Below are 27,063 nucleotides of genomic sequence, written 5' to 3' on the forward strand. Positions count from 1 at the left end.
TTGGATGTGGTGGCTGCACTGTTTTCCCTCAGGCCTTCCCACTCCGCAGATAACAGTGCAAGGGGCTGAAAGTTTTATGAAGAGCAAATGTAACCTGTTTTTACTCTCTGTTTCGGGCGGTGGAAGATCGAGGCGCTGTCATCGATACAGTACAGTGTTTCCGTGATTTGACTTAGATGTAACACACTACGAAAGGGGAACAAAGGTACAGAACTATACAAGTGAAAGTAAAAAGAAAACTAGTTGTAAATGAAATAATGTTTAAAAGTAAGAAAATGCAAATAAAAGGAGTTGGAATCCGATGCTGAGAGATAATTATAAATCCTGTCTGTCGGTGACAGATTTGAGTGTTCATATATTTTTAGTAATGTTTTCAAATATTTCATTTTTTGTTAGTTGCTGATAGTTATTTGTTATCTAATTAATTTCAAAACCTTTTCAATTGTGAAAAGTGTAAATTTACCCTTTTTTGTGAGAGATACAAAGATAGAGAGAGAGAGAGAGAGAGAGGAGAGGCTAAAAAATATATATATTTATGGGAGCAACCTATTCAGAAATAAAAAGTGTCCCGTTTTTTCTAGTTGACGATTTGGTCACCCTATCTAGGGCGCTCTTGTTCCATATTTCAATTATCTTTTATCTATTTGAAGATATCACATAATTACTGTAAAATTAGCGGTATTTTAATTTCGCCGGGATGAAGAAGTGGAAAACAGTTGATGCCAACACTCCTCAACTATTTCTTCAGTTTGAATTGATTTTGTGAAAATCATTTGGTAATATACCCTTTAAAACACATGCTTATTAACAGTGTACTTCGAAACGGGTGAAGAGAAAAGACAGATAGTGGTGAAAGATAACTATTTTCATCACTCTCACATTTATTATATTTAACTTGTAAAATATAGGGTAATGATAATACTTTCACACGACGCACTGAAATTTAAATATGCATTTGATTTCGATCCTTTCTAAAGCAAATGAGTAATTCATTTGAACATCCCTTTTCAGTATACTAAGACGAAGATCTAATGTGTAACGTACTATCTGAATCATGCGTGCTCATACCGGGAATTGAACTCTGGAATCCCATCCCGAAGATGTGTTTACTAACTATATATATCCTCGAAATAACTCTAAAAAATATGTATAAAGATATGAAAATCTAGCGGGGACCGAATTTATGTACTAAACCTTTGTGAGTGTGCCGCGCCTTCAACTTATTCTACTTAACTTGACAATTGACTAAAACCACTTATTTTTACACAGCGGTATAAGTAAGCGCAAAACGTGTTCGAGGTAATCGTAATGTAGGGTAAAAAGTTGCATGATGTCTCAATACCCATAGACCCTACTGTATGTTGTCGTCATCCTGGTGTCAGAATCAGTAGCCCACACGCGCAGGGACCACCGGGCCCGCACCCTCCTAAAAAAATACTTCCTAACTCAACATCACACATTTGTACAGTTTCTCAATAGAACTATACTTGTTTAACAGGGAAATGATTGATGTAGCATGAAAATTCGATCTTACACTTTATCTGTACTCTTTGTCTTATAAAAACAATCTAGTTCCATCATTTTTTCCTGAAAATTTAAATGGAAGTATTTTACAATTACTTATCGTCTCTTTACGGGTGAAAAAAAAAATACCCGTTCAATACTACACTGCCGTATTGGATCCCCCCACAAAGTTTGAGCCTCTCCCAACAAACATTTCTGGGTGCTCGCGTGGAGGATAAAAATCACGTTATATTTCAGTATTAATTTCACCTCAATACACGACATGGTTATCGTATATACAATATCAATTTTTAGGTTTACAAAAAGAAAAAAAAGTCATCTACTTTTTCAAAAACTACACATAAAGCTTTGTACTTAAAGAGGCCCCATCACGGCGAAATTAACATACCGCTAATTTTACAGTTATTATGTAATATCTTCAAATAGATAAAAGGTAATCGAGAAGTGGAAGAAGAGCTCGCTAGACAATATTATTTTACATATGATACCGTTATCAGATCACGACTCACTTATCTGCTTTCAGGATTTCCATCCATTTAGAAAACCGGCATTTATTTTCGCGTTTATGAATGGCTGCAAACGGAAAGCTACTAGGTGACTCGTGATAACGGTACCTCATGCAAAATAATATTGTCTAGTGCGCTCTTGTTCCACATTTCGATTATCTTTTATCCATTTGAAGATATTACATAATTACTGTAAAATTAGCGGAATTTTAATTTCACAATGATTAGGTCTCTGAACCATTTCATTTGTCGATCTCAATGCCATCTCTCATCTTTGGATATTTTTTTTTAATGCGCTAATAAGATTGTAGAAAATATTATACACTAAACAACATTATTAGTATATCCTGTTGTTTCAATGTAGAGTTGTGTTAGCGCCTTGGAACATAAAAGAATCGTGGTGGAGACTTCTAAAAAAGAAGGACAAACACATCCGTTGTTCCTTGAAAGATGATTTTGATTCTGCCCAGAGCCTTGTGCTGTCTACCTTAACTGTTTCTTCAAGTACGATGTTTCAACAACTTTTGTGATTTACTGAAATGGAAAAAGAGATCTAAGCGTGGCTAATTTGCATTAAACCTGTTGATATTTTTACTCTCCTATCAAAACGTATCATTTCTCCTCCAATTTCAGAGCAGATTGTGTGGTAATGTTCCTAAATAGCACAAAGGAACATTCTGTTATGTAGAGACGAGGGGTGTGGTCCAAGCTATTATGGTAAATGACGGTGATTTAAAGCCGAATCCTTTTCTTCTTTACGTTTTGAATGGGCAGTATATCACTGGTCCAAGGGCCTGCCCATTAACCCAAAGCCTCAAGCACTTATTGTTAAGGAACTTTATGAGAAAATTCGTGTTGGAAATGGAAAAAAGGATTGTTTGGAAATGTACGTTTAAAAAATAGAAGTAAAAGAGCTCCGCGTAAGTATCGTATGAGGAAGAACAACCATTCAATAGGATTAAATGGAATTAATTAACTAACTCTATGGTCTATGGAGATCTTACGTTCAATGCTGTGTTCACAAAAGCTCTCCACTGACTTCTATCCTTAACCAACTGGATCCAGTTTCTACTTTGTATGCGTATTTCTGCGAGATTCATCTCATCTGCGCCTAGGTCTTCCTAATGGTCGTTTTCCGATTGGATTTCCAGTTAGAACTTTGAAAGCGTTTCTGTTTGAGTATACTGAGCGTCTGAATGGGCAGTATATCACTGGTCCAAGGGCCTGCCCATTAACCCAAAGCCTCAAGCACTTATTGTTAAGGAACTTTATGAGAAAATTCGTGTTGGAAATGGAAAAAAGGATTGTTTGGAAATGTACGTTTAAAAAATAGAAGTAAAAGAGCTCCGCGTAAGTATCGTATGAGGAAGAACAACCATTCAATAGGATTAAATGGAATTAATTAACTAACTCTATGGTCTATGGAGATCTTACGTTCAATGCTGTGTTCACAAAAGCTCTCCACTGACTTCTATCCTTAACCAACTGGATCCAGTTTCTACTTTGTATGCGTATTTCTGCGAGATTCATCTCATCTGCGCCTAGGTCTTCCTAATGGTCGTTTTCCGATTGGATTTCCAGTTAGAACTTTGAAAGCGTTTCTGTTTTCTTCCATTTTGGCTACAGGGCCTGTTCACCTGAGCTTGCTAGACTTAATGACCCTAACAATGTTTGGTAAACGATACAAATTATGTAGTTTATCGTTATAAAGTTTCCGACATTCCTCTGGCCCATTCCTCTTGGGTCCTAATATTCGTCTCAGGATTTTATTCTCAAATACTTTCAGTTTGCGTTCTTTCCTCAGAGTAAGCGACCATGTTTCGCAACCATACAGAACAACAGACTTGATTATCCTTTTATATATTTTAAGCTTTAAATTCCTCGACAGAATCCGCGACGACAAAAAGTGGCTTAAATAGAATAGCTAAAATAATTTAGTACGAGGCATAGTTCCTATAAAGGCCATATTTCGTTATTTTGGAAGTTTCGAAAGCGTTTAAGGATAGAACTTGACAATATTGAATAGGGTAGAGTAAACGATACAGTAATGTTGGCTTCAGTGAGTATAACAAATTCTATGATCTGTTTACATTCTATTTGGTTGTCATGACAACACCTTCACTGACTCGTTCAATCAGGGTCGTCTCATTGATTCACAGGACCTGGGGCGAAAGTAAATTGCGCAGTTAATGATGTCGGTTAGAATTTTATATCCAGAATGAATGAATTATTTTGCACCAACTTTTGACTTTTTAATCTCAATAATAATGATGTCCTATTAAACATTTCAAACAAGATGAAGGTAACGTCTCAGCCTGTCCACTCTGTCAGTCACAAACTTCCGAACAAGTGTTCAATATGTAAACTTACAAACATTTGAGAGTTTCGGGTTGCATAAATATCTAGGTGAAAATATGTAGATAATTATGAAAACAAGTCAAATTCCTAATAGATAATCTAATACACATCTAATAGATTACAGTAAGGCTAATAGTTGTCGCTAGCTGCGCTTCTTTCTACTTTACGCCAAGAGATGTTGCTAGTGTGCAGATGCGCCAAACTCTTGGGGGCAAGTGTATAATAATAATAATAATAATAATAATAATAATAATAATAATAATAATAATAATAATAATAATAATAATAATAATCGACTTCAGAATACGCAGGTTGTACGATACAATACGATACTTGCCAATTATCTGCGCATTCACTTGCGGAAACCCTTTGATACTTAACATTTTATTTTGTTGTATTTAGTACACCCAGATACAAATTCATATCTGTTGCACGTGAATTTTATAATAAAGTTCCACCGCATTAAAGATAAATTCGGATATCCGTTACACAGCTATCTTTCTGGAGCCATCATTGACTTTATGACTGCATTTAGTCGCATTAACAATATATAGTCGTAAAATTTCATGATCGGTAAATATTTTGACACCTAAGAATGGATTAGTATTAGTAAACTTTTTGCTTACTGTGAAGGGACCATCTTCTCTTACAACGCGGGGACTGCGGTGACCGTCTCACTTGCCCTACCGACCGGACGGCTCTGCGTCCAACCATATTTGAGACTATATTATTAAACTGTCAGTAGATACATCGCTTGTGCAAAGAAAACCATGTTTTAATTAGAAAATGCGTAATATTATAACTTCGTAATACCTAATATTACAATCAATTTATAATGTAAGTACACTGACCAGCAAAAGTATTATGACCATCTACCAAATTCCTAATATATCCACTTTTGGGTATCAAGACAGCTTCAATGCGGTTTAGTATCGAAGCAATAGGGCCTTGGTAGGTGGCTGGAGGCATGGAGCATCACATCTGCACAAAATCATTTGATTCCTGTAAGTTTTGCGAAGGAAGGCGGTAAGCTCAGATCTGACGTTCAATGATATCCCAATGGTTTCCAAAGGTATCAACTATGTTAAAATTGGGGACTATTACAGCAGCTAAAACTCACCACCCTGCTCCTTGAACCACTTGTTACAAGGAGCGTTGTCTTGTTGAAAGATCCCGTTCCCAGCTGGAAATATGCCTTACAAGAATGGGTGTACATGATCAGCAATGACCTTCCCATCCATCATGGTACCCTCTGATCACACTACTGGGCCCATGGATGACCACAACAGCTCGAGAACACCCGACAAGTCGCACTGTTTCCGCGATGTTCGTTCCCAACCGTCTGGCCCCAATCAAACGCTGATATATTGCTGGACTTCCCTTTTCTATACATAAGCATCACATTAACTGATCTAGTGAGATCCTGCCACCCTCTGGCGACCGGTTCTGCTGTGCCAGGTGCCTCTTAGGTCCCAATAACCTCGTTCAGAAAGTACCGGAAGATCATAATGTTTTGGCCGGCGAGTATACATGAGAGCGTTTCCCGTACTTTTGTTTTTAGTCATGCATAAATTGATTTTTTATAATACAGGGTGGCCCAAAAGTGGGTATATATCCCTGCAATGATCAAGCATGACATTTTAGTTTATCAAGAGGATGAGTTTCTTTGCTTTGGCCTGTTCCGACTTAAGGTATAAGTGAAAAGAAGTTAAGGTAAAATACTAAAGAAACTAAGTCAATACCTGTATGAATAACAATAAATAAATTATATAAAATGCTATAAGGTGATCAGCATGGGACTATATACCTATTTTTGGGCCACCCTGTATAACTATTTTTATTTATTTAGACCTATTTATTTTTAGTACGATTTGCTTTAATTTTAAGAGAAAGCGTGCTTTCTAAAACTTATTTTTTTATTTTATTTTTTACTTTTTATTGCAATTTCTTTTAATTGTTTCATAATCTGTAGGGGTACTTCAAACCCGCTGTCGAGGTTGAGAAGAACCCAAATCGTGGGTTGTCGTTGGAGAACTCGTGTGTTATTCCTCATCATGTCATGAGAGACAGGAAGTTCTATCTTCAGCTTTGCACCCCCTGTCAACAATGACTATATTGAATACTGTTTTATGAAGTTAAGTGTGTGTACGATCTTCTGCCCGAATGCAGGTTCTATCCCACTTACTGTAACGTAGCTAGGTGAGGCCTCTAAAGCAATAGAGGAGGCATTACCAGTTACTTTCACATCCACCCATCCGGCACTTATTTTAAAACTATATGCCAAAAATTAGTCTCCAATTAGTGTTCTCGACATACGAAGATAAACATGTTCCATTACACAAACATCACAAATCAAGAAATATTTTAACAGCAGTGTCATTTGAAGTTTTGCTTTGGAGGGGAAGGGGTTTGAGCAAGACTCTCCAATGCTTTTCATTGGTATATTAATTGATTAAAATATGTATACATCTCAAACTCAGGGGAGAAACTTGCCCCTTGCACCCTCCCCAAATGATGGCCTTGTATTCTTGGTTGGGCTAGCCCCACGCAAACAATCCATCGGAATTAAGTGCATACGAAAAACGTAATGATGAATTTGTGATGATCGATGAAAATAAAAATAAGTTTTATGTTATCACAACGGAGTACTTGGCCCCCAAATTGGGGCCGCGGTGGCTCAGTGGTAGAGCGTTTACCTCTAGTGCATGGGGTCCTTGGTTCGATCCTTGAACAAACACTATCTCCTTTAGCCTAGCCGGCATAACTGTCGGACGTAAAACTTAAAGATTTAATTTTATTTCCTTGGCCCCCAAATTATGAAGTGAGGAATAAAGAGTGTAAACCACTCGATTTTTCTTTCAAAGTGTTTAACGTTTCTGTCACAGGCTTTTTTAAATGCTGTAAGTTGTCACCACTAATTTGAAACTAATTTTTGGTAAATGTTTTAAAATTAGTGGCGTTCTAGGTGGGGTCAGGTTCACGAACATAGAAGATGCGTTGGCGACCTTTCGCTTCCCTCCTTCCCGCTCAAGACGTGGTTCCGACGCGCTCACTGTCAATGAGCAGCTTCTTCAATTAAAAACCTTTTTAATGAATGAATCATTCGTAATCCTCTTTATGAATGAGTTAATTAATTTTACATTGCAACACTGCATTAGAGAAACAGGAAAGACGACCTCTATTGTGGAAGTTCCTCACACGAGCGTCTACTATTCCTTCCTTTAAATTGTAGATAACAGAGCTTCCTTCCTTATGTACGCATACAGCGGAGAAGAAGAAAAAATAATCCAGCAGACAGTGGAAATCAAGGAAGTGCACTATCTCTATTTCCGGCTAGAGGAGGGGGAGGAAACACCCTCCTCCCCTTCCCGCCTTTTGGTATTGTTCCTGTCCTAGGAAGGGTGTAACCGTCCGATATTAAGGGTCCAATGGAATCATTTAACTTTCTGATGACGATAAATTAGCGGAAGGTCCATGACCTTCGCTCTGGGCTGTATAGTTTTGTTACAATACAAACAAGCAAAAAAAGCTTTTTTTTTATTATTTTTTAAAAGTTTGTCCCACATTATGCACCGAGGCTAAAGCCACATTGCCACGTTAGAAGAACTTGTAGCTGTCATTAAAAAAAAAAAAAAAATTTAAATCCTACGATATTTCACCATGTACACATAGTCTTAAAAGGGTCATAAAACATTTTTTTCCATCTTGCAAGGAGTCGAACAGTGTGCAACTTTCTGGGACGTCTTGCTTGCTACCCGCTATCGCTCTCCCGCTGACATAAAGGAAACACCAGTATAGCCGCTTCCGAAACAACGGATTCTTTTGGACAGGGAGGGGAAATGCGCCAAAATACACGTTTTTAATGAGGATGTTCACTGTTTGTCCACTAGAGTGCAGTGCTGCATGTGTGGAGAAACCTTTCTTGCTTTCAAGTAGTTGTAACATGTAAAGAGTAAATAGAAAGGTCGGGTTGCAAGTTTTTTTTTTTTTTTTTTTTTTTTTACGACAGCTACAAGATTCATTTAACGTGGCAATGTGGCTTAAGGGAAACGGCATGGGCGCACTCACCCCTAGCTCAACATACACTTGTATATACTTTCTCAATAAAACTATCCTTGTTTAACAGGGAAATAATTAATGTAGCACGAAAATTTGATCTTACTCTTTCTCTTATAAAAACATTCCAGTTCTATAATTTTTCCCCTGAAAGTACAGGTGGAAGCATTTTACAGTTATTTATCGTCTTTTCGGGTATAGAATAATACCCGTTCAATACTATATAGATGTAATGGCTTGTAGTATTCGACCACTTCTAAAGCTTGGACCTCCCCGAATAAAAATTTCTGTGTACGCTGTGGGAGACGGTGATAATGAGATGAGTGCTAATGGTGCGATGGGTGAAGTGGGGAAACAGGAGAATCCAGAGAAAACCAGCGCACACGGTGTTTGTCGGCTTTTAAAGCTTACTTGACGCAGGCTGGGATTGAACCAAGAACTCCACGCAACCACGGTGAACGATCTAAAAAGAAGAGATATTCAGAACGTAATGAAACACAAAATCAATATTTTATCAGAAATACTTATTTGTGTATAATCATTTACACTTATTTCACAAATTAATATCAAAATGTGTGTTCAGGTATAAACGACAGAGATTGGCACTTGTTGCCTCTACCACTGCAGTGACGGCAGAGCACACACTTTCACTTCATGAAGCAACACAGAGAAATAGAAAGAGCCACGGGAGAAAGAAGTAGAGAACTGTTGACAGTGTACAACCAATTATAATGTATTTACATAACTAGACTCATTAATGTTCTGGTTTGTCTATTTCTTCTTTTGCCAACGTCAAATAGTTTTCTCTGTTTCTTACGTCTGCTCGTCTGATCTATGAAATAAGTGCAAATGGAAGAATCATATACTAAGAATTAGAGAAGCATTACTGAGGATGAAAGGAACATATACTGAGAACGAGGATATATTGGTAACGATAGAAACAAACACTAGGAATACTGAGAACAAGAGAAAATATACTGATATAATGAGAAAAGCATGTATTGAGAATAGAAGAAGCAAATACTGAAAATGGAAGAAACAAAAACTGACTGTGAGAATGGGAGATTATATTGAGATGGGAAAATATACTAAAAATGGGAGGAACAAATACTGGTAATGAGAGAAGCAAATACTAGAATGAGAGAATATACTAAGAATGGGATAAGCAAATACTAAGAATGAGAGAAGCAAATACGAGAATGGGAAAATATTCTAAGAATAGGAGAAGAAAATACTAAAAATGAGAGAAGCAAATACTAGAATGGGAAAAGATACTAAAAATGGGAGAAGAAAATACTGAGAATGAGAGAAGCAAATACTAGAATGGGAAAAGATACTAAGAACGCGAGAAGCATATACTGAGAATTAAGAAAGTAATCTATATCGTCACAGAGTGTCGCTTTGGACACAACTACCTCCAGCGAACCACCTTTATTAATTGCCAGCCATGCTTTTTACATTGTGAAAACAACTCTTGCCATGTTTCCCATCCCACGTTGACCCAAATATGCCGAGGGCAGGGCAAAGATTATTAACTGAATGAGATCATAAATGATAGTTTGGAGATAAAAAATCTTAACACATCCTCAACGTTCATCGCAACAAAATCAAGAAGATTTGGAATAGATTTATAATTTGGAACATCTTGTTTCTTTTGAACACGGTTCTATATGGAATGTATGGGGGGAGGGCACGATGGTTCAGTGCTAGAGCGAGAGGACCCTAGTTCGATTCCCGATCAAGTAAGTTTGTGATGAATAACACCATGCCCGTAACTCCCGTTTCCTCCCACTTTCTCAATCTACCGCTTCTTCCATCATCATTCACTTGCTTTAATCATCGCCTGTTTTAGCCTAAAATGCATATGAATGTGACGTTACACTCAAATTTCAGTTGCATTTCTATATGGAATATGAATCTAAAGGCTCAGCGTGATAAAAAAAAATCACCTGTACTTCTTCCGGACATCGAACATGATGCTTCAACACTAAATGGGCGAACGATAATCTAAACCTCTCAGCGGTATAGTTGCTAGCACACGAGCTTTTGATACATGGGGAATCGGATTCAATTGTCAGTGAGACAGTCTTCAAATTTGAACACATTACGGTGGATAGAATTCTATTTTAAACTGTAGGTCCACGTATTATTTAGCCTCGATGTAATGATATGAAGTGTGAATGTGAAACAAAAGCAAGGATAGGAATAGCGAAAGAAGCCTTTAGGAGGAAGAAGATACTGTTTTGTGGGACTTTGAATAAAGAGTTGAGAAAAAGACTCATAAAATGCTTCGTGTGGAGTATTGTGCTGTATGGGTCAAAAAAACATGAACATTGCGCAAAAATGATTAAAAAAGACTCGAAGCTTTCGAAATCTGGGTGTGGAGAAGAATAGAAAGAATTAGCGGAAAACGAATGAGAGAGGTCTTAGAAATAGTGGGGAACAAAAGAACAATTATAGATATAGTTAAGAAGAGAAAGAGAAACTGTTTCGGACATTGGCTGAGAAGGAACTGTATCAGAGTGACGTGCTACAGTATTGTGGCAGGAAAGGCAGGGAGAGGGCGAAGGAGACTACAACTAATGGACGATATCCAAACAGAAAAATCGTACGTGAAGACGAAGAGGTTAACAGAAGACCGTGGAGCATGCAACCTTCTCAGCTGTGGAAAGTGACTTGCCAACAATGGCAGAGTATCTATGATGATGATGATAATATAATAGATCTCTTGTTCCTGTTTTGAGAACTGGAATTCCGAATATATTTTAATAATAATAATAATAATAATAATAATAATAATAATAATAATAATAATAATAATAATAACGTATATCAATGGTAGCTCAAGCCAGGCCTGAAACCAGCCACAGAGGTTTGGGGGGCCATGAATATGTTAGGGGGGGCAAGTCATTAAAAATTCTCATACAAATTGTTTTTGTATTAATAATAACATTTTGTATTGAGGTCTGGAGGGGCCACGAAAAGTTTAGAAGGGCCGGGGCCCCCTAGCCCCCTTCTGGTTGCGGGTCTGGCTCAAGCCGTCAAACCAATAACCGCCACTGCTGTGTATACATTGCGCACATGATCATACAGAGAATGAAATTATTGTACAGTTGGCAATCTTGCGATGCACACAATTTAACTTCTGCTTCATTAGTTGGTAACATTGTAGTTGTTAATGTAAAGTATTTTTTGTTGACTGAATCAGTTAGTAGTGTTGTTACAAAAGTTAGATTGTATTCCAGAAGGCGAGTCGAAGAATTAACAAAAGAGTCGGTAGGCGCCGAATCTTTGGCTGTGGGTGGTCGTCTCGATAGGGTGCCTGGCCTTTCACCTTGGCTAATGCAAATTCTCTTGACACGAGAGTGTTTGGGCGGGGGGGTTAGGGAAGGGCGAGAGTTTCCGGTCCTACGTATTATATATTAGTTCTTATCATATAACGCATTCTGTTGTCCTTGATACATTCTCGGACCGAAATACAAACAAAGCGTGAATCAAGATGATCTTGAAATCAGAGAAAATGATATTTAAAAAAAGTCAAATGCAACTTTCGAGGTTTGTTTTCGTTTGGGATAAAGACGAAGCCGTGAAAGGAAAATGGTGTATATTCTCTCTCTAGAATTTATTGTGTAGGTCAGTGAGTACACGAAAAGTACGTGACTTGGTAACACTTCATGGCCTACACAACATATAGTGGTTTGACCTGTTTCCACACCATTTAAATGTTGTATCAATACCAGTTAAGCGGCCTAATTTTCTCTGCGCTCATAATTTTCAATTTAATTCTATTATGCTTGTTGATTTAAGAACATGTACATTGTAATACATGATTTAAAAAAAAAAAAACGACTGATTTCCGTGGAAATCAGTTCTCCATTTCAAAATAAAATGTTTAAACATTATTATTATTATTATTATTATTATTATTATTATTATTATTATTATTATTATTATTATTATTATTATTATTATTATTATTATTATTTCTGAGAATTCATATTGTACAGTCATCACCAAAAGTGCCTTCTTCTTTCTTGCATGTTCTTTTATGAACTTCGAGATACATGTTCAATTTTAATTGGATTTTCTTCTCCACGAGAGACAAACCATCCTGTTAAGAGACTTTCGAAATTAAGATACCGCTAAGGCGCTAATTTTATAGTAATTATGTGCTAGTTTCAAATAGATAGTCGAAATGTGGAACACAAGCGCGCTAACAATATTATTTTGCATGAGGTACCGTTATCACGAGTCACCTAGTGGCTTTCCGTTTGCATCCATTTATAAACGCGAAAATAAGTGCCGATTTTCTAAATGGCTGGAAATCGAAACCAGATAAGTGAGTCGTGATAACGGTATCTCATGTAAAATAATATTGTCTAGGGCGCTCTTGTTCCACATTTTATCTTTTATCTATTTGAGGATATTACATAATTACTATAAAATTAGCGGTATTTTATTTTCGCCCTGATGGCGCCTCTTAATTGATAAATTAGTTTGGTAGTAATTGGGAAAATAAATATTGTGTACAAGGAATCAATTTTTCAGTTCTGTAGCCAACTATAGATTTACTTTGAAGTTCTTATTATTTTTGAAACATCGTGTGCTGTTATTTACAAACAGTAGTTTAACGTCCGACGATTGTGTCTTTTAGGCTAAGGGAGACGGGTGATTAAGGCAAATGAACGACGATGGAGCAACTAGTAGAATGAGAATGTGGGAGGGAACGGGATTAGCCCGAGAAAACCCACGGACACGATGTTGTCCACTAGAAACTTATTTGGCCGGGGATTGAACCAGGTTACCCTACACACCAGATGTAAGCGCTCTAGCACTAAGCCACCTTGCCTCCTGATAGGTATGGACACAAAATACATGTCTATGAAATTAAGAAATTTTAAATAATCCTCAAAAATATTTTTATCCGCTTCTACATCCTAATTACACGTATCTTTTTAGTGGATCATTTCTATTTCAAATGTGCCCTCAGAAAATATGTGAAACATACTTTCTGGCCCCACCCCCGGCGCCATCTTACGGAGGAAACCTTCCCTTTGCTTGGGGAAAGAAGTGAATGACTTTTTCTGTGTTGGCAATTTGTCATTCAGTCGTTTGCTCTTGGCGAGTGAAGATCATAGGATCTTAGGATGGCCAAACAAGACAGAGCACAGCGAAGCCCGTTAATACTACTCACTGTTTCTTCATTAGCAACTTTTTATAAGACTTTAATAGCGCCCAAGATCGAATACTGCTCTCCCATATGGGCCATGGCAGCACCTACACATCTCTCCAGACTTGATTCTGTTCTCAATTTCTTCATTGCTATAGTCCGTTTTCGTGTTCCTGCACTTCGAATATTATCTAAGAAGGAGCTCTTGCGACATCTTAATATTCAAACTCCTGAAATACGCAGAATTATCTCTAACCTGAAATATCTACATAAAATAGTTAATGGAAGCTTAAGATCGGAAATATTACTTCAGGAACTATCCTTACGTGTCCCTACCCGCATCACTCGGAATACCCACCTATTCCATCTTGCCCGTCCTAGGTTGGCTGTTATACAGAGGTCTCTTTTTTTATAGAATACCAGACTGTTATAATCAAGTAACAACTGATGTAGACATTTTTTCGAACTACTCAGTGTTTGAAAGAGCAATTAAGCGAGCTTTGACGGAATAGTTTTACTCTTACACTCTTTTTTTCTATGTTGTTGTGTGTTTTTTTCTTTTGTTAGCATGTCCCTGTGTAAAATGGCAAAGTTATGCTGTATCTGGGAATTTGTTCAATAAATAAATAAATAAATATGGCAATCCACTTGTTCCTCCTTTTTCGAGGGGATATGGAAAAACATAGGTCGACAGCAGCGCCAGAAGGAAAACACTTGAAATAGAAAGACGGGCCGCGGTGGCTCAGTGGTAGAGCCTTCACCTCTGGTGCGTGGGGTCCTTGGTTCAATCCCAGCTCGCGCAAAGTGAGCTTCTGTGGTGGACAAACACCGTGTAAGTGGATTTTCTCCGAGTTCTCCCGTTTCCTCCCACTTTCTTCATTCCACCATTGCATTCATTTGTCATCATCACCGTATCCTTCAGCCTAGCCGGAAAAATCGTGGGACGTAAACCTTAAAAAATTCATTTCATTTCATTTGGAATAGAAAGGCTATACCTTCGTTCGTGACTTCCTATGAATTCCTCTCGCGATCCCCAGACTGACTGTGAGAAATCTTTATGTTACTTTATTATCTGATGCTATGAATGGTTATTCGTCCGTAATTTTCATTCACAAAAAGTTTTTTTTTTTTTGAATGTATTTCTTTACAATAGCCGATGCAAGACGCTTTTCTTGAAAATCATTAAAATTTTGTTTTCACGCCCCACCACATTTCACATCCTCAAAGGAATGGACATTATAGAAAAAGGAAGAAATGTGTATAGTTATTCCTGTGGAAGATGGTAATCAAAAGGGTGTACGTATGTGGAATATTTTTAAGTGTTTTTGTGTTCAGGTAACAAGGTGCTTAGGTACAAAGCCCCAGCCAGAGGGAGAGAAAGAGAGACAGAGAGAGAGAGAGTTATAAGGGGGGAAGAAAATCTTTTCTTGATGCGAGTGGTATCGTTGACTTTTAACAAAGAATCTGTTTCTATTTTGTATACCATTATCATACAAAAGGGAATTCAACTTAGCATCCGATTATATTGTTATTTTGTTGAGAAGCAGAATGGGGGGAGGGGGAAAAGATTATGAGTGGGAAGAATAATATTCTTTGTGATTAGATTTTAGGATTAGGCTATTATGAACGGGGAGGGGGGGAACGTGGACAAAATTCAAGAAATCTTTTCTAAAGATTACTATCTGAGAGGGTGGAAAATAACTTTATCCCTCGTCCCTTATAAGGTAATAGTTACCATATAAGGCAAGCTTGTAAAAGAGAGAATTTTTCTGAAGATGGTGTAGTGGTCTTCGCTGTGAAGCCATGACAACTAAAGATGAAAGTAATATTGGGTGTGCTTGACAACTTTAGTTACCTGTAAATAGCATTGCAGTTTTTTTTTTTTTTTTTTTTTTTAATGTTATACAGTCTGGCGTGTACATAAATCAGCAAGCATTTCAGAAAGATCAAAACATTTCCGTTTAGTGTTATTATGTTCTGACTTACGAAACGCCTATCTACGTAATTGTATTTCTCTTCTATCTTCAATATGTATCTATTTTTTTTAAAAATAAATAAATTTTACATGACATTTTGCCGATCTCAGTGATGATAACACAAAGAAGAGTGAACAATATTCGATCGTGTTGTGTCGGCATTTTTGAAATTTAAATCTCCAGAAGGTTCCGGAAACTATTCCCATTATTTTTCAAATTATTTCTCATGATCGCGTAGGTCGTATTAAAAAAAAAAAAAAAAAAAAAAAAAAGTATTATTTCAATTTGAATGGCAATTAAGAGGCCTCATCACTGCGAAATTAAAATACCACTAATTTTGCAGTAATTATGTGATATTTTCAAATAGATAAAAGATAATCGAAAAGTGGAACAAGATCTCCCTAGACAATATTATTTTGCTTGAGATACCGTTATTACGACTCATTTATCTGCTTTCGATTTCCAGCCATTTAGAAAATCGGCATCACGTTTCTAAATAACTGCAAACGGAAAGCTACTAGGTGACTCGTGATAACGGTACCTCATGAAAAATAACATCGTCTAGGAAGGTCTTGATCCACTTTTCGATTATCTTTTATCTATTTGAAGATATCACATAATTACTGTAAAATTAGCGGTATTTTAATTTCGCAGTGATAGGGACTCTTAACGTGTCAATACGTGTCATCTTCCTTTGTTTTTAACTTAGTGATGGGCGGATACAGTCGCTTAATTGTACAGCACTTACCTCTGGTGCGTGCAGTCCCTGCTTCGATCCTCGGTCAAGAAAGTTTATGGTGGACAACATTATGTCCGTGGGTTTTCTCGAGGTACTCCCGTTTCCTCCCACATTCTCATTCCACTAATTATGCCATCCAATTTTACCAGAGAGAAAATAACAAAATACTCTTTTCTTTCCCCGTGATTTTAGTTATAATTTTAACTCGAGGTCAATAAATTAATCAACATTTCAAATACGTTCGGTCGGACGGAAAGAAAAAGAAATATGTTTTCGTAACTGACTAATAATACAATAGCTTTCATTTCATTTTCTTCATTATATGTCAATCTTTAATACAGTAGACTCCTGCTAATCCGGTCCTGAGTAGTACGTCCTCTCAGTAATTCGGTCCCAACATGTGGCGTCTGCCGAATAACGCTGCAACAATCTATCAACGATGGTATTTGTTTATACTCTAGCTGCGGAAAAATACATACAATACCAGGCCCGTGTCCAGCCCGAAAATTTAGGGGGGGCCCGATCAAAAAATATTATAGTTTACCACCATATTATAGTTCATTTGCAAGCCTACTGTGAAAATTTTAGAGGGGGCCAGTAAAAATTTAGGAGGGCCGGCCCCCCCTAGTCCCCCCTGGATACGGGCCTGTACAGTAGTATTGTGGATTCCGTTTACTGTTGCTTGTAAAACGGTTGGTTGATAATGCATGCCGCCGTCGTGCATATTCGTTGCTTCCACTGAAAATTTGAGACATGTTTCATGGTGAGTGATAATCTACGTACAATCTCAAGTATTAAGTTTCTTTATTTTTTCTGTGATAATGCATATAACCTTATATTTAATAAAGTATAGTACTGTAGTATGTGTTAAATTCAATTTCAGAGACTCCCAATAGTCCGGCACTTTAGCTAATTCAGTGTCCTTCTTTACAAGAAATGGCCAGACTAGTGAGAGTCTAGTGTATTACATTATCGACTATATACAGAGTCCAGCAGAAAAAAAAACTGACGGTTTCCAAATTGGAATTCTGATTAAATTGAATATTTCAGAAATGATATTTTATTCCCAAATTGAACTATGACTCAAAGTACTGTGTTTTGCTCACAACATTTAGGTTTAAAACATATCCGTTACTACTTTTTTTTTTTTAAATAACATTTTTCAAAATATTACTTCAAAAAAGAATATTCAAAATGTAATTGCAACGAAGGCTGCAAATTCTTTTATTCATGGCACTTAATTGTTGTACCACAAGAAGTTTCTATGGGTACAAGTTAAAGTTCGTACGAAAGAAATATTCTGCGTATGGAGCGATCAGAAATTCGAAGGGCACTAGCAGATCTCCGTGGATTTTTCATAACAGAGCGACACAAACGTTTAATATTCGAACAATACGCGGTTTTCCCGAAATTCCCTTCTTTTAGAGCTCAAGCTGTTTCCCGAAATTTTCTAACCCTGAAATGTCATGGCGAACTGGGTACAATGCCACGGTTGTCATGAACAATCACGTCTGCGCAGAATTTATATATTTAATAATAATAATAATAATAATAATAATAATAATAATAATAATAATAAACTAAATCTATGGTCTATGGAACCCGGAGGTTCAATGCCGCGTTCACAAAAGCTCTCCACTGATTTCTATCCTTAGCTGACTGCATCCAGTTTCTACTTTGTATTCCAATCTCTGCGAGATCCATCTTAATATTGTCCTCCCATCTGCGCCTAGGTCTTCCTAATGGTCGTTTTCCGATTGGTCTTCCAGTCAAGACTTTGAAAGCGTTTCTACTTTCTTTCATTCTAGCTACATGACCTACCCACCTAAGCCTCCTAGACTTGACGACCCTAACAATGTTGGGTAAACCATATAAATTTATGTAGTTCCTCGTTATGAAGTCTCCGCCATTCCCCATTCCCGTTCCTCTTGGGTCCAAATATTCGTTTCAGGATCTTGTTCTCAAATACTTTCAGTCTATGTTCTTCCCTCGCAGCCATACAGAACAACAGGCATGATTATCGTTGTGTATATTTTAAGCTTCAAATTTCTCGACAGAATTCGCGACGACAAGAGATTTTGAACCGAATAGTAACACGAATTCCCTGCTTTTAGTCGACATTTAATTTCTTCGTGGATATGATTTTCCTCTGTTAATATTGATCCTAGATATTTGAAAGTATCCACTTTATCAAAATAATAATAATAATAATAATAATAATAATAATAATAATAATACTAATAATAATAATAATAATAATAATAATAATAATAAAGAAAGAGAGAGAGAAACAAAGTTTTTGGTTACACCAATCGTGAATACCGCTTTCAGACATGGGAAAGGTAAATATGTAATTTTCAAGCAGTAAATGTGGTATGTTTCATTACTAACTGTTGTAAGAAAAACAGTTCTAGTTATTCTTCAATTCGGAAATAAAAGACCATGTGTGATATAGGCCTAGTTGGTCACAATTTCAATTTGAAACCCTTGAGAATTTTTTTGACGAACCTTGTACTAACTATACATATACCACATTGACTTGATCCCTAGTCTTCCTTTGCAAGCGCTGCTATCGGCTGAAGGAACTCCACTCTCTTTCTCTCACTTAGCAACAGCTGAACCCTTATTGGCTCAACACGAGGGTGTGAGCTTTAGTTCGCATTTTTGCCACGGCTCAAGACATTTTGGCAGCACAATAGCATTGAATTTCCGAATAGGTAAACTGCCTATGGCCGCAAACCTCAGAGAGGTACAAAAGAAAAATAAAGTAAACATTTGGAACAATTTCATTAATGCACAGTTTATTACTGGGTGGTGTAGTGGCGAGCAAGGGGTCTCCGGCCATAAATTACCTACAGCTGCAAGATGGGTAAATTCATTATTGCATTGTACTATAAATTATATTTTTCTATCAAAAATATTCTTCTCACCCGACTGATAATTCCGTAATCAGGAATTTTTCCAATTGGACTTTTGGGTATTATTTGTGATTTTTTTGAATTAATGTTCCTATTTACTCTGAGGAGTCTAAAAATGTAGCAAAAAAATCAAGTAAGCTAAAACAAACAATAAAAAGTTGATCTAGTTATTGTGAAAAACCGTAGCTGGAAAAACCACTAAAGTTTGCCAATATGTCTCGTCAAAATAACAGACGTTGTCTGCAGACTTTTTTTTTTTATGTTTGCTTGGTTCTTTCGCATGTGTTTTTGCAACCACATCTCAGCAGCCAAACCAGTTAGACGAGGGCCAAGTACAAACATAACTGACTCAGTTTTCAAAGGCATTCATTACATGCCGTTGCAACACAAAAACAGAACGTTATATATTGTTACATCGTTTCTTCTCACTGAAGCTGTTACGCGTATGTATGTTACGTGTAATACATATGTGTGAGATACTTAATAAGTACAGAAAGTGTAAAACTGTTTTCTAATGTGTATATATACATACTGGAGCTGTGCCTAGATCTGGAAGGAGAACAACTTTCTGCTATTTACTACGTGTTACAACAGTGTTTTGTTTCTATGCAGTGGTGTCATGCAGCCGGTTTGCTCGAACCGGTTTTTAAACTTTCTCAGGGTTCCGGATCGATTATTAAAATTGAAATTGAAATTGTCTCTCCATGTCTAGATCCTGTAATAATAATAATAATAATAATAATAATAATAATAATAATAATAATAATAATAATAATAATAATAATAATAATAATAATAATAATAATAACTTTCTAGCAAGAGAAGCTAGTGTATACTTTTTCTTTGCAGCTTTTAAAGAGATATTTAAGAGGCCTAATCACTGCGAAATTAAAATACTGCTAATTTTACAGTAATTATGTGATATCTTCAAATAGATAAAAGATAATTGAAAAGTGGAACAAGAGCTCGCTAGATAATATTATTTTACATGAGATACCGTTATCACGACTCTACTTATCTACTTTCGATTTCCAGCCATTTAGAAAATCGGCATTTATTTTCGTGTTTATAAATGGCTGCAAACGGAAAGCTACTATAGGTGACTCGTGATAACGGTACCTCATCCATGTCTAGCGTGCTCTTGTTCCACATTTCGATTATCTTTTATCTATTTGAAGAGATTATCTAATTACTGTAAAATTAGCGGTAGTTTAATTTCGCAGTGATTAGGCATCTTAAGAGACACTGCGCTGCAGTAGGGGCGATTTCAATTACACCACTGCTGGTTTCATTATGATAGAAGAAATAAATAACAATAGTAATAATAATATATGAATACATGTTGATCACTGTGGCTCAGTGGTAGAGCGCTCGCCTCTGGTGCGTAGGGTCCTCGGTACGATCCCAGCTCCCTCCAAGTGAAACCTTTAATAGACCAACATTTCGTGTGGCGTCAGCTTTCTCGCTTTCTTCCTTTCCTCCGACTTTCTTCATTTCACCGTTATTATCGTCCATTTAATCACAGTCTCCCTTAGGCTCGGTCCATAACCGTGGGACGTTAAACTTAAAATAAATATATAAATTTATATTATTTTTGTACAAGATTTTTTTAAAAAAAATTTGACTGTTTTCTAATTCTTTTTATCATATTGCGTTGTTCCCTTTTAATCTGTTTCAACATTTGCTTTCTCTGTTTAACTCCACACATCTTTGGTAAATAGCTTCAAAACATGTTATTGTACCGCATATTTCAAGCTAGACATCTTCCAGAGTCAATTTCGAGGTTCAAACGTAGTCGTCTGCCTTCCCTCAGCTCCATTAGGGAATGTCGGGAAGGCATCTATAAATATAAGCCGTGGTTGGTCTCCTGTTCTGTTGTCATTGTTGTTCATTGTTAGTAGGGTTGTCAACTCTGGAAAATAAAAATTACCGGCACCCTCTCAAAATTTCCTAATGATATAGGCCTATGTGTGAAATATCTCTGTTCGGACCCATTCATGGGAAGGAAATGTACTATCGTGAACAAAAGTGCATTAGCACTTGTATTCTGCACATCCTTAGTACATTCACTAATAAGCTTAATATATACATTGTGCTAAAAATGAGAAACTGAAATTGGCATTGATCATTTTATTGTATTTACCAGTAAATGCCACTTCTTTAAAATTATCGAAACTGATGAACAAAAGTATCTACATTAGGCCTTAGACTCCTTATGTGACAATTTTGGATTTACAAAAGGAAATTTACTCTTTAAACTTATACTTCGACTACAAACTTATACACGGAAGATCATGTGGTTCGGATTCCATGTTAACCAGTAGGTCCACGTCTCATATAGCTTCGCTGCTGAAAGGGACGCTAAACTAAAATCAACTCAACTCAACTGCAAGCTTATACTTCAATATTAAAGGATTTCAATGTTAATGTCTTATTCTGGATTCTAGATTTCAAAATACCGGTCGTAAAGGGACTGGTAACAAGTTTGTATCGGTCACCGGCCTTCATCAAAATAACAGCAATATTTCCGGCCAGGCCGGTGAAATACCGTCCAGTTGGCAACCCTAATTGTTAGTTATTCCAGATACAGTGTATATTAGGTTCGGAAGCTGTCTCTAGAAGTTTAGCCTACACAGGACAAAATCTACAATTAAAAATGCGTTCTGAAGCACTAGAGCATTCGGTTCTCTTTAAGGGCGCCCATGTTGTAGTTTCCAAGAGGGGGGCAAGTATAAGCAACGTTTCAAAAATAGTTTCAAATTTTGCTGTAACTAATGTAAAAATTCTATTGGATTTTCGATATTCTGAAGTACAATTTCCTCTAGGGGGGCAAGCGCCCCACCTTGCTTCCCCCTGATGGGCGCCCTTGGTTCTGTTCCACAGGAAATTGAACCCTGGACCTTGTACACCAAAATCATGCAAGCTAACCATCTAGTTTAGAGAAACGAATGTTTGTTAAATAAGTAAAACGTTGTGTTAATTCGAATATTAACTCATAAATGTTAATAGCACTAAATAAATATTTCAATGAAGGTGTTTGCAAAACTTGTAGATGAATCCTAGTGAACGTTGTTTTTTAATCGAGGGTTGGAGGGAAAGATCATGGGCGCTCGAAGAAAATTTTCTAGGAAGTATATCCCTAATTGCTATATTGCGTTTGGTATTTTTTATTTGTACTAAGAAAATCTTTTTTTTTTTTAATAAGTTGTTTTCTTCAGGGCCGGATTAAGGGAGAGGCTTAGGAGGGCTATAGCCCCGAGCATCCAGGTGGACAGTTACCACTCTGTTCAAAATCTCAACTGATTATCTAAAAAGACTCATGAAGGTACAATTATCACCATAAAATAAAGTATGACCAAAAATATCAAACACATTCCCTCAACTTTCCTGCTGTATTTTTACAGAAACGTATTAGGTGAAGTATGTGAAGTCAGCAGGGGCCACATATTTTTTCTAGCCCCGGGCCTCCACATGGGTTAATCCAGCACTAATTTTCGTGAACCAGGAGGGCGGACCCCCTGACCCCTTCGAGTGCCCATAGGAAGGATGTCAAAATTATTCATAAGCTATGTGGTTTCCCCAGGTCCATCTTTAGTTACGCCACTGTCGTTAACTTCCAGCTACAGTACGTTATCAGAATATGAATGAAACGTTAAATTAAAAGAGTCAGATCTGAACTTAAGTTCATAATATGGTTTTAATTTATCAGTGATTCCCATTTAATTTGAAAACTCAATGAATGATTCATGTTATCTTGGACGTTACTCAAGCGTGGAATTGGAACTCTGTATTGCATGCCACTGCAGCTATTGAAAAACATTACGCTAGATAGTTCATTCTCTGGGAATAAATTAATGACAAAAGGATGCATCATTTTAAACAGAACAGCGGGACATGGATGGGAGGAAAGAATTAAAAAATGCATAGGGGCAGCGAGAAGCAGGATGGGCGGTTCCTTCAATTTAGTTCTCCCCCAATGAAAGTTTTAAATGAAAATGCAGAATTGAGTCCATCACAAGCTCCGTAGCATCTCGAAATGAAATCCCTTCACACAACATATTCACAACCGAAGACCGCCAGCCACCGAAACCCTCGGCACACCCTAAAAACAACCCCCTTCCTTCCTCGGTTGTTTGTGACTTCCGGTTTCGAGGTCAGCAAATGAAGAGAAGGGGAAAAAATAAACAAGAGAGGTCACTTTACTCACTGCACGATCTTCGCAGCGTTGCCAGATCAGTCATTTGTTGGTATATACGTCATTGCCAACTAAGATACCCGTCAATCATTCTGATAGATAGGGAAGCTGAAGGCTAAAGAGAGAAGGAACCTGCTATCGGTCACTGCTCCAGGAGCCACTTTGAGAGACATTCTCTTAATAAAGTTTCCCAAGATTTATTTTGCAGGATTTGTAGTGGATATTCACTTACAAAGACAAGAGTAATATATCATTCAGAGACTTAGGTTGAATTTAGCATTTTTCTGATTGATGTTGGAAGGTTTTTTTTTTTTTTTTTTTTCATACTACTACTTCTATAACAGCATATCATATAGTGCGACTAAGAATTGTAGATTTCCTACCCTGTGTTTTAACTTATTCGTCTACGGATTTCTTGACCTAGGGATCGGGACTCAGAGCCCTAGGTAATTTGCCGTGCCATATAATTGCATCATTTGCCGCCGCCCCCTTTCTCAGGAGGCCTATAAACTAAAAATACAATCTCGTGTCTGTTTTTTTCTTTAAATAATAATGTATTATGTTAGTGAAAGATAAAGGAACACATCTGCAGAAGAAAGATGGTAATCCTTTTTTATAGGATTCAATATCGAGCTTCAGTTTTATTATATCAGTTTGCAATTCCAGTGCAACTAGCTCTTTTATCTTTATTTCTTGATTTTCCTTCTACATCTGTTAACAATTTAAAAAGAAAAAAGAAAAGAAAACTTGTTTCCACCTTCAATGATAAGGAAATTGTTTGTAACAAAAGTAGGACTAGTTTTCATATCAAACCTGTGATAACTAAATGAAACAGGTGTTCGCTACTGTTCGTGAATTAAGTTCTTGTAATTGACAACAATCAAGCAATTCATGCTGGGAACAGCAATTAGAGGTTTAATTTTGTAATTGTGCTTCAGAACTTCTCCAGAAATAACGGCGCAATATATATATATATCATTGTACAGTATATTTATAAATTAGGCCCGAGAAATATCGCTGTGTATTTAAAAATTTACGGCCCGATCCCGGCCCAGGCCCGAAGTTATATAATGCTTTGTAGGCCCGAGGTCGTGGAGACCTCTACGTCGCTTCGCTTCAGACGAGGAGGTGAAACACTTAGTGAGAACGTGACTGAATGTGCAAGCGATAAACCTCAACCAATATGGAGATTATGTTGCAAAATAACCTAATATATGTACTATGTGTGGCTGTATTGGTTGTATGAAATAATATATATACACGTTTCACTGCATACTTTGTAACCTAACTTTGTGGTCACTCCTCGTATATTCCAAAATATACTATTACCATAACAGATTGTTGTCTGTCTTTTTGTAATTCGTGACACTCTTCACATACTACGTACTACACTTGTAATTTTGCAAAACTAATCAATAGGAAACTCAAGCTAATTTAATATTGCAACCTATAAATAATCTCATAGTTTCAGAAGCTTATCTAAAATAATATTTTTTTTAAAAAAACGTACAACTCTTATTGCTCCTGTCTTCATCGTAATTATTGAAACTGGTGACAAAGAAAAGTAAGAAATGGCGACAATTTGTGAAGCGCTGGCAACCCGTCGTTGCAGACCGTAATGTTAACAAATCAGTGGGTGATTTGGAAAACTACTTCAGCCGAAGTGGAAGGAACAGATTTCGTAAACAATACGAGAGTGGTATACGAATACGACAAGAGAGCGAATTAAAGCAGAAGTGTTTCTTTCAAGAGATTGGTTTCTTTCTTCTCCAATGGTCTTATCATTCTCAACAGATGGCCAGCAAAATGTGGATCTAATTTTGTTTATACATATAATTTATGGCTGTGGCTTCCCAAATGTTTGTTTCTTAAGTATTGCTTTCGTTCTTGTTAGAAGTAATACGCTTTAAGTCCATGCAACCTCTAGATGGACTCTAGGCTTTGGTGGCCCCTGAGCCACAAATAAATTAAATGTTTAACGCTCCACGCTTATGCACTCAGGCTAAAGGGACCTTGCCACATTAAATGAATCTTGTAGCTGTCATATATATATTAAAAAAAAAAAAAAATCTTGAAATCCTACCATATTTCACCATATGAACGTAGTCTTGAAAGTGACACACAACATTTTTTTCCATCTTGCAAGGAGTTGAACCATGTGCAACTTTCTGGGACGTCTTGCTTCTATCGCCCTCCCGCTGTAAAGGAAAAAACAGTTTCGCCGCTTCCGAAACAACGGATTCTTTTGGACAGGGAAGGGAAGGGCGCTCAAAATACACGTTTTTAATGAGGAAGTTTACTACTGTTTGCCCACTAGAGTGCAGTGCTGCATGTGTGGAGACACCTTTCTTGCTTTCAGGATCTAAACAGTAAATAGAAAGATCGCGTTGAAAGGTGTTTTTTTTTTTTTTTTTTTTTTTGCAATGACAGCTACAAGATTCATTTAACGGGCAATGTGGTCTAAGCAAGAAGGTAATGATGATAACATGAATGGAATAATGGAATGAAGAAAGTCAGAGGAAACGGGAGAATCCTCAGGAAACGCATACACACGGTTTGTTTACTACGAGGCTGCCTTGGCATGGACTCGAACTAAGGTCCCCAACGCATCAGAGATGAGCGTTCTACCACTGAACCACTGGAGCACAAGAAATACCACAAAATGATGCAGTAAAATTTCTAGTTTAATTCGCTGGCTAGCAAGAAGGCGTAACCTTCTTAGACGTGCCTGTCTTTTTCGGGGGGTGGAGGGTGGAATCACTTTCAATAATATTTTTTTAATTAATTATTTTTTAAAAAATGTTTTTATTAGCTAACTTAGATTACTCACATTTATTTCTTTATTAGTTAAAGTTCAGCGTCCATTTTCAGCACCGAGGCTGTATGAGACGTGAAACTACAGTTTAAGGCCGAATTTGAAGAACCGTAACGTGTCTAAATTTCAAGCATCTCCCTCCGGGAATCGAATCCGGAGCCACGTGCACCAAAGTCGCTAGTCACTAAAGTAGCGTAGATGACCCCATGTATAAAATAAGGAATATTCATAGTGACTGTTAAATAAAAGATTGGACGGGATTCATGGGCACCCAAAGGGAGAGCAGGGGAGCCGCCCCTGGCTCACGAACATGTATACGTAATATAGCAAACTGCGTATATTAAATACCAGACGTAATATAGGAACCATGGAGATAGGCCTCCTGGAAAATTTTCTTCGGGCGCCACTGACGAGATCGGATAATATTTCATAAGCAAGATACCAAATGAAATTTTAAAAAGCTAAAAGAGTTATTAATTCAACTGAATTAATTAATTTAAATATTCACCACCTGTTATATTGTCATTAAAAATTATAAAACAATAATAATCTCAAATTCTTTGTATTTTTTCGCAATGAAATTATCCTATATGAAACGGACGACGTATGATATAAATAACAGTGACAACCCTTGTTCTTTGATATGAAATCTTTTGGTGGAATCATACACAAACATTTGCACTTGTTCAAATTGGTGAAATGGCGAATGTGTTTCATTAATATTCGTATTTTTTCACGTGAACACTTTCCGTGTAATTATCTATGCGAATCAATAAGATTTTTCATTCTTCTTTAAAAAGAAGAAA

General features: G+C 36.9%; 1 protein-coding gene across 2 annotated transcripts in view; it reads left to right on the forward strand.

Annotated features, from left to right (window-relative positions):
• The window catches only part of LOC145694375 (matrix metalloproteinase-2-like), a 429,459-nt gene that overhangs the window by 165,003 nt on the left and 237,393 nt on the right, over nt 1-27,063 (forward strand). The gene's annotated exons all lie outside the window — the stretch shown is intronic.

This window comes from Thermobia domestica, chromosome 9 (genome assembly GCF_964235325.1).
Source record: "Thermobia domestica chromosome 9, izTheDome1.hap1.1, whole genome shotgun sequence".
In the NCBI taxonomy this organism is placed as follows: domain Eukaryota; kingdom Metazoa; phylum Arthropoda; class Insecta; order Zygentoma; family Lepismatidae; genus Thermobia; species Thermobia domestica.